We start from the raw sequence: 10531 nt of genomic DNA, 5'->3' as shown, positions 1-10531 counted from the left end.
CGTATTGTTGACCCCATGTTTTGGGACATAGATGTGGACATCTGCCAGGCTCTGGAGAGGGATCCCACTCCTGCCACCTGCCCTACGGAGCGCATCTACATCCCCACGGGGGTCAAAGATCGGTTGCTGACCTGGGCACACACGTCCCTCACCACTGGACACCCAGGTACCACCCGCACCAGTCAATCCCTTTCTGAGAAATACTGGTGGGCCACTTTGGCGCAGGACGTTGCACACCATGTCTACTCATGCTCAGTATGTACTCGATCTAAATCTCCCTGGCACGCTCCAGCTGGAAGACACCTTCCCGTGCCTCAGTGTCCCTGGTCTCATCTGCCCATTGATTTTGTCACTGATCTCCCCTCTGATGGTTTCACCACCATTTTGGTGGTTGTGGATAGATTCTCAAAATCATGCGGTTTCATCCCTCTCTCTGGTCTCCCTACCACTGAGGCATTGATCCAGCAAGTCTTCCAGCACTATGGCCAGCAGATATGGTCTCCGATCGTGGCCCCCAATTCACATCACGTGTATGGAAGGCTTTCATGGAGAAGCCTGGGATCACGGTCAGCCTCACTTCTGGGTACCGGCCTCAATCTAACGCATCTGGCTCTCCACCAGGAACCTCCCTCTCCGCCTGTCCTGTAAGAAGCTGAGTCCCCGGTTTGTGGGGCCGTTCAAGGTCCTCCCGAGGGTCAACGAGCTAACTTACAGATTACAACTCCCCACTAACTACCGGATCTCACCATCCTTTTCATGTTTCCCTCAGGCCGGTGGTTCCTGGTCCCCTGGCTGATGCCGTCCCCCACGACACCCCTCCGCCTCCCTTGGACATCGAGGGGAGCCCCGCCTATGCCATCAGATCAGTCCTGGACTCCCAACATCATGGGGGTTGGCTCCAGTACCTGGTGGATTGGGAGGGGTACAGACCAAAGGAGCGGTGCTGGGTTCCGGTGGACGACCTAGATCCCAACCTCACCCGAGAATTCCACCTTCGCCATCTGGACTGGCCCGCTCCTCGTGCTCTACGTCAGTGGTCTACTAACCATTGGTCCTGGCAACCAATCTTTACACACTCCTGCATCTCATCAGTCACACCTGAACTTCATTACTCCCTGATTACTTGCCCTTTATATAGCACTCTTTTGTTATCGGTTATCAGCCAGTCTTGGTTATCTTTCCTTGTCAGATGTTTCTCTTGTTTTGTATCATTGTATGTTCATTAATATTACACTCACTAAGAACACCTGCTTCCTGACTCGACGTTACACCTGCGTTTTGATGTAGGAATCAATCAAGAGGTATTGATGACCAAAACATGCTCTGCCTACCTGTGCGTGTACTGAAGGAACTGACTCCATTTGGGTTGAGAGAGTATAATTGTTCCTGTTCCTGTCTATTGTATTTAAATAAAAGTAGGGCACTGTAGAGTATACTGAAGTCATTAAAATTACCTTGCCCCAATGAAGCCTCAGACTCAGAGGTCAGACGGTGGTAGATAAATAGCCTCTTGCTATTCACTTGCTAAGTAATTAAACATCAATAAATCATCAAATATACTGAACAGAAATAAACGCAACATGCAACAATTTCAAAGATTTTACAGAGTCAGTTCATATAAGGAAATCAGTCAATTGAAATTAATTAATTAGGCCCTAATCTATGGATTTACTTGACTGGGAATACAGATATGAATCTGTTGGTCACAAATACCTTAAAGGTAGGGGCGTGGATCATCAAATCAGAAAATATATTGGGGAATACCATTTGTGTCATGCAGCGAGACACATCTCCTTTGCATAGAGTTGATCAGGCTGTTGATTGTGGCCTGTGGAATGTTGTCTCACTCCTTTTCAATGGTAATGCGAAGTTGCTGGATATTGGCGGGAATTGGAACACGCTGTTGTACACGTAGATCCAGAAGGTCCCGAACATGCTCAATCTGTGACATGTCTGGTGTGTATGCAGGCCATGGAACAACTGGAACAATTTCAGCTTCCAGGAATTGTGTAAAGATCCTTGCAATATGGGGCAGTGTATTATCATGCTGAAGGTAGCCTAGTGGTTAGAGCATTGGACTAATAACCAAAAGGTTGCAAGATCAAATCCCCGAGCTGACAAGATAAAAATCTGTTGTTCTGCACTTGAACAAGGCAGTTAACCCAGTGTTCCTCGGCCGTCATTGAAAATAATAATTTGTTCTTAACTGACTTGCCGAGTTAAATAAAGGTCAAATAAAAAAACATGAGGTGATGTCAGTGGATGAATGTCACGACAATGGGCCTCAGGATCTCGTCACGGTATCTCTACACTCAAATTGGCATAGATAAAATGCAATTGTGTTCGTTGTCTGTAGTTTATGCCTGCCTATATCATAACCCCACCATGGGGCACGCTGTTCACAACTTTGACATCAACAAACCGCTCGCCAGGCATAACGCTATACACGTGGTCTGAGGCTGTGAGGGCGGTTGGACGTACTGCAGTGTTTCCTCTGGAAAATGTGTTAGATGTGGGGGAAAAGTTAGCTGGGGGGTTAAAATAAGTACTGAAAAGTTTGGATCTGGTGATTTTTTTTTTAAGGAAAAAAATTCTAATAAACCATCTGAAATATATTTTCCACCCCCAGAAATGAGCTCAATAACGTATTGGTCAAATTATTATAGTATACAAGATGCAATTTAAGGTTGAGTGCTGCAGCTATCTAAAGAAACACAACAGAGACCGTCTTTCTGAAATAATTTTTTTAATCATCTTGACAAAATGAACAGAGGAACATTTGATTGAACATGAATGAGAGCTCACTAAGAGCCTACTCATGAGAGCCCACTCATGTTCATACCAAAAGGAGGATGTTGGAAATCTCTTTCTAGGTTCTGACAAAAACCTAGTTCTGACGTAGTTTACAGTCTTGGTCAGAGCACTTTATTATTCTGGGCTTTTGGAAAAAGATTTCCAACGCCCTCCTGTAATTGAGCTCCTTGATGGGAGGGCCGTTGATGGAGAGCCGCATGCAGGCGGCTAGTTGCTCTCCCTGCACTCTGTTCCTTAAGTCTGTTTTGTGTTGACCCTTCTTTTTCAAGACCTCTGCGATCTGCCCTGGCATGCTGTCAATTAACTTCTGGGCCACATCCTGACTGATGGCAGCCCATTCTTGCATAATCAATGCTTGGAATTTGTCATCATTTGTGGGTTTTTGTTTGTCCACCCGCCTCTTGAGGATTGACCACAAGTTCTCAATGGGATTAAGGTCTGGGGAGTTTCCTGGCCTTGGACCCAAAATACCGATGTGTTGTTCCCCGAGCCACTTAGTTATGACTTTTGCCTTATGGCAAGGTGCTCCATCATGCTGGAAAAGGCATTGTTCGTCACCAAACTGTTGCTGGATGTTTGGGAGAAGTTGCTCTCAGAGGATGTGTTGGTACCATTCTTTATTCATGGCTGTGTTCTTAGGCATAATTGTGAGTGAGCCCACTCCCTTGGCTGAGAAGCAACCTCACACATGAATGGTCTCAGGATGCTTTACTGTTGGCATGACACAGGACTGATGGTAGCGCTCACCTTGTCTTCTCCGGACAAGCTTTTTTCCGAATGCCCCAAACAATCGGAAAGGGGATTCATCAGAGAAAATGACTTTACCTCAGTCCTCAGCAGTCCAATCCCTGTACCTTTTGCAGAATATCAGTCTGTCCCTGATGTTTTTCCTGGAGAGAAGTTCCTTGCTGCCGTTCTTGACACCAGGCCATCCTCTAAAAGTCTTTGCCTCACTGTGCGTGCAGATGCACTCACACCTGCCTGCTGCCATTCCTGAGCAAGCTCTGTACTGGTGGTGCCCCGATCCCGCAGCTGAATCAACTTTAGGAGACGGTCCTGGCGCTTGCTGGACTTTCTTGGGCGTCCTGAAGCCTTCTTCACAACAATTGAACCGCTCTCCTTGAAGTTCTTGATGATCCGATAAATGGTTGATTTAGGTGCAGTCTTACTGGCAGCAATATCCTGCCTGTGAAGCCCTTTTTGTGCAAAGCAATGATGACGGCACATGTTTCCTTGCAGGTAACCATTGATGACAGAGGAAGAACAATGATTCCAAGCACCACCCTCCTTTTGAAGTTTCCAGTCTGTTATTCGAACTCAATCAGCATGACAGAGTGATCTCCAGCCTTGTCCTCATCAACACTCACACCTGTGTTAACGAGAGAATCACTGACATGATGTCAGGTGGTCCATTTGTGGCAGGGCTGATATGCAGTGGAAATGTTTTTTGGGGATTCAGTTCATTTGCATGGCAAAGAGGGACTTTGCAATTAATTGCAATTCATCTTATCACTCTTCATTTGCGGCAGGGCTGAAATGCAGTGGAAATGTTTTTTGGGGATTCAGTTCATTTGCATGGCAAAGAGGGACTTTGCAATTAATTGCAATTAATCTTATCACTCTTCATAACATTCTAGAGTATATGCAAATTGCCATCATACAAACTGAGGCAGCAGACTTTGTGAAAATTAATATTTGTGTAATTCTCAAAACTTTTGGCCACGACTGTATAGTCAGTCCGATAGCTGGCTAAAGCAGGGGTAGAGCTGCCCCCATTCATCAAACTGCGAGGCCAGCTTTGTCATTGTCGTCAGCTGGTCCAACCCCTGAACTACATGAAACACTAAAAGACGTACAACATTATAGAAGAGCCAACAGAGTGGTAGTTCAACAGGAAATAGGGTTGGCCAACACTGGCCTAAAACGTTATCTTCAAAAGATTGTCACACTCATACCATACCTTGAATGCTCCAACTAGCACATGTTGCTTGTGAGAGTGCCACTCTTGCAGCACAGCAGCCTCTTGCGCTTGCAAGAACTGCCTGGAGAGGAGGGCCAGGTTAAAAGGTGTTTATCCTCTCACTAGAGAACACAGCCTAAGGTCCCAACACACTGAAGGCCCCCAGAATCTCCAGGTGTTGGAACCTCAGGTCTAGGCTGTCCTAGAGGCCAACAAGATATGGATCCATGACCTGATTACAGCACAAAACAGACAATACATTATTAATAGCTGTTTGTTTTAGTTTATCCAACACCCATGATGTAACATTGGTTTTATCACAGCATTTGAAAACAAATGTTCTTACCTCCTCTCTAAACCGAGCCCAGAACTGCTCCCTGGTCTTGGTCTTCTCCTCCTGGCCTCTCCCTCTCCTTGATGTTGAATGTCGGCTTTCTATTCCGCAACAAAGCCTCCTTCACTCACGCTGCCAAATTTACCCTAGTAAAACTGACTATCCTACCGATCCTCGACTTCGGCGATGTCATCTACAAAATTGCTTCCAACACTCTACTCAGCAAACTGGATGCAGTTTATCACAGTGCCATCCGTTTTGTCACTAAAGCACCTTATACCACCCACCACTGCGACTTGTATGCTCTAGTCGGCTGGCCCTCGCTACACATTCGTCGCCAGACCCACTGGCTCCAGGTCATCTACAAGTCCATGCTAGGTAAAGCTCTGCCTTATCTCAGTTCACTGGTCACGATGGCAACACCCATCCGTAGCACGCGCTCCAGCAGGTGTATCTCACTGATCATCCCTTAAGCCAACACCTCATTTGGCTGCCTTTCGTTCCAGTTCTCTGCTGCCTGTGACTGGAACAAATTGCAAAAATCGCTGAAGTTGGAGACTTTTATCTCCCTCACCAACTTCAAACATCTGCTATCTGAGCAGCTAACCGATCGCTGCAGCTGTACATAGTCTATCGGTAAATAGCCCACCCATTTTTACCTACCTCATCCCCAAACTGTTTTTATTTATTTACTTTTCTGCTCTTTTGCACACCAATATCTCTACCTGTACATGACCATCTGATCATTTATCACTCCAGTGTTAATCTGCAAAATTGTAATTATTCGTCTACCTCCTCATGCCTTTTGCACACAATGTTTATAGACTCCCCTTTTTTTTCTCTACTGTGTTATTGAGTTGTTAATTGTTTACTCCATGTGTAACTCTGTGTTGTCTGTTCACACTGCTATGCTTTATCTTGGTCAGGTCGCAGTTGCAAATGAGAACTTGTTCTCAACTAGCCTACCTGGTTAAATAAAGGTGAAATAAAAAAATGCCCCCAGACCCATTGGGTCATAGAGGTCCTGGTGGAGTTGGCTCAGAAATGACACCGGGGGCTGGGAATCATCAGAATTTTTTTATTTTTTTATTTTTATTTTTTAATTTTTTAATTTTTTTAAGTGATGCCATTGTCACAGGGACCTACAACACAAGAGTTATTTTGCTTGAAGTTATTATAATGAAGTGTTAGTAGTTCTTAAATATTTAATTGACTTGTGCTGTTAAACTGAGACATTTGCACACATTTGAACATGAAGATAGAAAATAATGTACCCGCTCTTTAATGGCCTGGAAGTTTACATCCTCCTTTTGGAATACTTTTGAAAGCCACGTCAGGCGAGGCAGCACGTCCACCTGCAGGTAAAGTTCTGCCACAAATCTGTAGAGTTAAAAAAAGTGTTTCACTCAATTGACAGTAGAAAACAGGTTTTAAAAGCCACATTGTGGACCATTCAAATAAGAGTTTTGAGACACTAAAAGCAGTAATAGCAACATAGTACATTTATTTAATTTGGAGTCCACTATAATCTATAATACATTTAGGCCTACCTGTACGTGGCACAGAAAGCCTAGTGGCCCTAAGCAGTTGGGCACCGGTTCACCTCCACCTCTTTAGACTATGCAGCCAACACTGCGCTGAGGTTTCACTGAAGATTAGCCACGGCCAGGTGCTGGGACAGCCAGCGAACATTCTTTACTTCCTACAAAATACATTTATTTTGAGTGTAGATGCAGTAGGTAAACAAGAGGAGACCAGACTAGCCAAGTGAAGAAATGTGATGCATAATCTTACCTTAACTTTTAAGTACTGAAGGCCCAGGGTCGCTGAAGCAGCTTTTAAGACTTCTGTCTTGTTACTGCTTTTGGCAAATTAACTATGAAGCTGCTGCAGGTGCTCCTTGAAAGTGTCCATATAGGAGACCTCAGCTGATGCATCTTTACAGGCCAGAACAAGACGGTGGGCTGCACAAGCCACAGACGCCATCCACAGGAAGGCATCCGTTAGCTGTTTTGCTCCACCACTATGTTGTCGTGTTCGAAGACGAGGAAAATGATTTGTATCACAAGTAAAAAATAATAATAATAATCATTTAATTCTAAGACCTTGTGTTGTGTCCATACCAATGATCACTGCAGCTCTATCAGTGCCCAAGCTGTACAATCTCTCTGTTGGTATCTTTCTGATGTGCAGCACCTCCTTGATGGCAGGAGTGTCTGCCTTGCCATCAGGGACTGACACCAGGTCCAGGAACTGGTTGTAAAGTTGAACCTCTTGGTCCATGTATCTGGAAAAAAACATTAAAAAATCCATACACATTATTCGTCATGTGGCTGTAGAATATCACTATTAAAAATAATTTTGTAACTCTTATTGAAATAATACCTGACATGTAAATCCAGCTGCTTATTAGTTGCCATATCTGTAGTTTCATCAGCGTCCAGGCCAATGGCTACAGATGTCTGGATGTCATGACATTGAGGATAGGCTCCTCCACAAGTTGAGCCAGAATCTTCAACATTTCGTCCACTATTATGTAGGACCTGTAGTTTGTGTTCTTGTCAATCTTTAAGTAAATGAGAACAATGTGAAATAAGTCTGGTGACATTTAAAAATCAAGTGAAGAAAACATGAGCAAAAACACAGAATTGTGGAGCAGTCATTCACCTTGAGCTTTGTGAAATAGTCACAAGCATCCCAGCAATTCAGCAAGGTCCAGCAGTTCTGGGAAGTTTGTGTGATGGCACTGCTCCCGCTTTGTTAGATGGTGCAGACATTTAAAACCCCCAATGACGGCCTCGTGCTCACTGTGGTTGGCTAGATGCAACCATGACTGAGGAACCTGTGAACAGCAACAGGCATAATGTGTTATTATTGAGCCACAATTAGTGCACAACCTGAGACATCTTTTACATTAGAAGACATTTTGAGAAATGGAAGTATCCAATAGAACAATCTTTACCTTTTGCCAGCATTGCATGAGCCCTCATACTTTCCATGTGGTGCTCTGTCCCTGGGTGCTGGTTTATTATATAGTCCAGCTGTAGTTATGTAGAGTGTAGTTTAGTGGAATTACTGGTGGCTGGAGCAATACCTATTACAGATAGCAAGCATTACAACACTACACATAATGCTACAGACTAGTACAGTCTAAATATGCAGAAACATTTTTAGCCCTTAGCCTAATTAAAGGAAATATGACTAACAATGTGGTGTATTATATAGCCACGGCTTCAGTCTGTCAATTTTAAGCCACTTTGGGTCCCATCCGGATTGCCGGTGGTGCACACTTGGCCTTACTACTCGCTCCTCTCCTTTTATCAACTCCTTCCCTCTGCTCTCCTCTCTCCTTTTCTCCTTCCATCTCCCCTCCTGGCTCTCGCCTTTCCTCTGTTCCACTCTGCTCTCCTCTCTCCCTTTCTCGTTCCATCTCCCCTCTTGGCTCCCTCCTCTGCTCCATTCTGTCCCTCATATATCCCTACCTCACTCCCCGGATTATGCCTCTTCTCTATCTAGTAAAGTAAGCCATACACTTGTTATAAAAACGATAGCTTAAGCTTTTAAAGAGTTAGCTAACTAAAGAAAGTTTAATTTAATTCAGGCTGATTTCACATTAGCTAGCTAAGTTAACATTAGCTGATGCTCTTGTCCCTGCTCACTCTTTCTCTTTCACTGCTGTGGCTGGAAATATTTCAATAAACTCATCTGAGAAAGAAAAAATCTAATCGAAGACAGATAAATGTAACTATCTTGCACTTGATACAGTTCCAAGTGTTTTTTATTTTACCTTTATTTAACTAGGCAAGTCAGTTAAGAACAAATTCTTATTTTCAATGACGACCTAGGAACGGTAGGTTAACTGCCTGTTCAGGGGCAGAACGACATATTTGTACCTTGTCAGCTCGGGGGTTTGAACTTGCAACCTTCCGGTTACTAGTCCAACTCTCTAACCACTAGGCTACCCTGCTGCTACCCTAGCTAGCTAACTTGCTAGACTAGTAACGTTAGTTAATCATGTTTCTGTCATCAACATACTTGTGGATATTGGGTAGCTAATTGCAGTTACAATTGTGGCAGCAATGTTATAGATCTAAATTATGTTAGTAGAGTTTTTAGGTTATAGCTAGCTTATGTAGTTAACTAGTTGGCTCGGTAACGTTAGTCAAACAAACAAACTAACATACCTTCCTTGCAGTTTCTCACGCAGGTGCACTCTGAGGTGATTCAAGCGAATTTTATTTCATGCCACAGAGCTTCTGTATTGCGCACTGGTAATAAGTGCATGAATTAAGCATCGGGAAGCTACTGATACCTCTCATCAAGTCACCGAACGTCTTCCTATCACCATAAAATACCGCCATGAATTAACATGGACTGTCAATGGAGAAAGTTTTTTTTGTAAGGCGTCGAACTGCTGAAGGGTTCACGTCACGTTCATGTCACGTGACACGTACACGTCATGTAGATGTAGTAAGGCGTTGGTATGACGACATGTTGGTTAAACGCAGACGTCTACAGACATTAGTAAGGTGTTGGTATCATGTCATATCAGTCAGATGTTCAATGGTAGGCGACAGCCACAAGTTGGTACGGTTGCCTAGGCTTAATTCTGGCACGTATCACCCCCCATACAAGTGCATTCTGAAGTGATTCAAATCCAGAGTCTTTATCAAGCACTGGTCACTCGCACACTGGACACTGACGCACTGTGTTTCTTGAGTTGCACCACTCACAGAGCTAAATAACCTTCAGAACTGTGTTGAACCCAGACATATTATCTATTTACCAAGAAAAGCAAATGTGCTTTACATAACTTTATTGAAACTATGTTTGGTAGAAATAGGATGTTTATTTTTGTGCGGCGGCAATGATTCTGCTGTGGCACAGCGCCACACTTAAATGAATGCAGAGGAAACACTGGGTTGTACGGGCAAATTCTCTAAAACAACATTGGAGGCGGCATATGGTAGAGAAATTAACATGACATTTTCTGGCAACAGCTCTGGTGGACATTCATGCAGTCAGCATGCCAGTTGCACACTCCCTCAAAATTTGAGACATCTGCACATTTTTAGAGTGGCCAATTATTGTCCCCAAATTGCAATGGTGCAATGATTGTGCTGTTTATTCAACTTCTTGATTTGCCACACCAGTCAGGTGGATGAATTATCTTGCCAAATGAGAAACGCTCACTAATAGGGATGCAAACAAATTTGTGGACAAAATTTGAGAGAAAAATTATTTTGTGCTTATGGAACATTTCTGGGATCTTTACATGTTGCGTTAATATTTTTTTGCTTCCAGCATCTTCCCCTGGATGAATCTAAGGACCGTGCTACAAGCAAATTACTGGAGTAAAGATGAGTAACAAACCTTTAGTACTGCATTTCCCAGGAGCCAAAGAAGATTTGACCACTTCCGGA

Source organism: Oncorhynchus tshawytscha, linkage group LG28, assembly GCF_018296145.1.
Source record: "Oncorhynchus tshawytscha isolate Ot180627B linkage group LG28, Otsh_v2.0, whole genome shotgun sequence".
In the NCBI taxonomy this organism is placed as follows: Eukaryota; Metazoa; Chordata; class Actinopteri; order Salmoniformes; family Salmonidae; genus Oncorhynchus; species Oncorhynchus tshawytscha.
Note: the sequence above shows the minus strand (reverse complement) of the source record.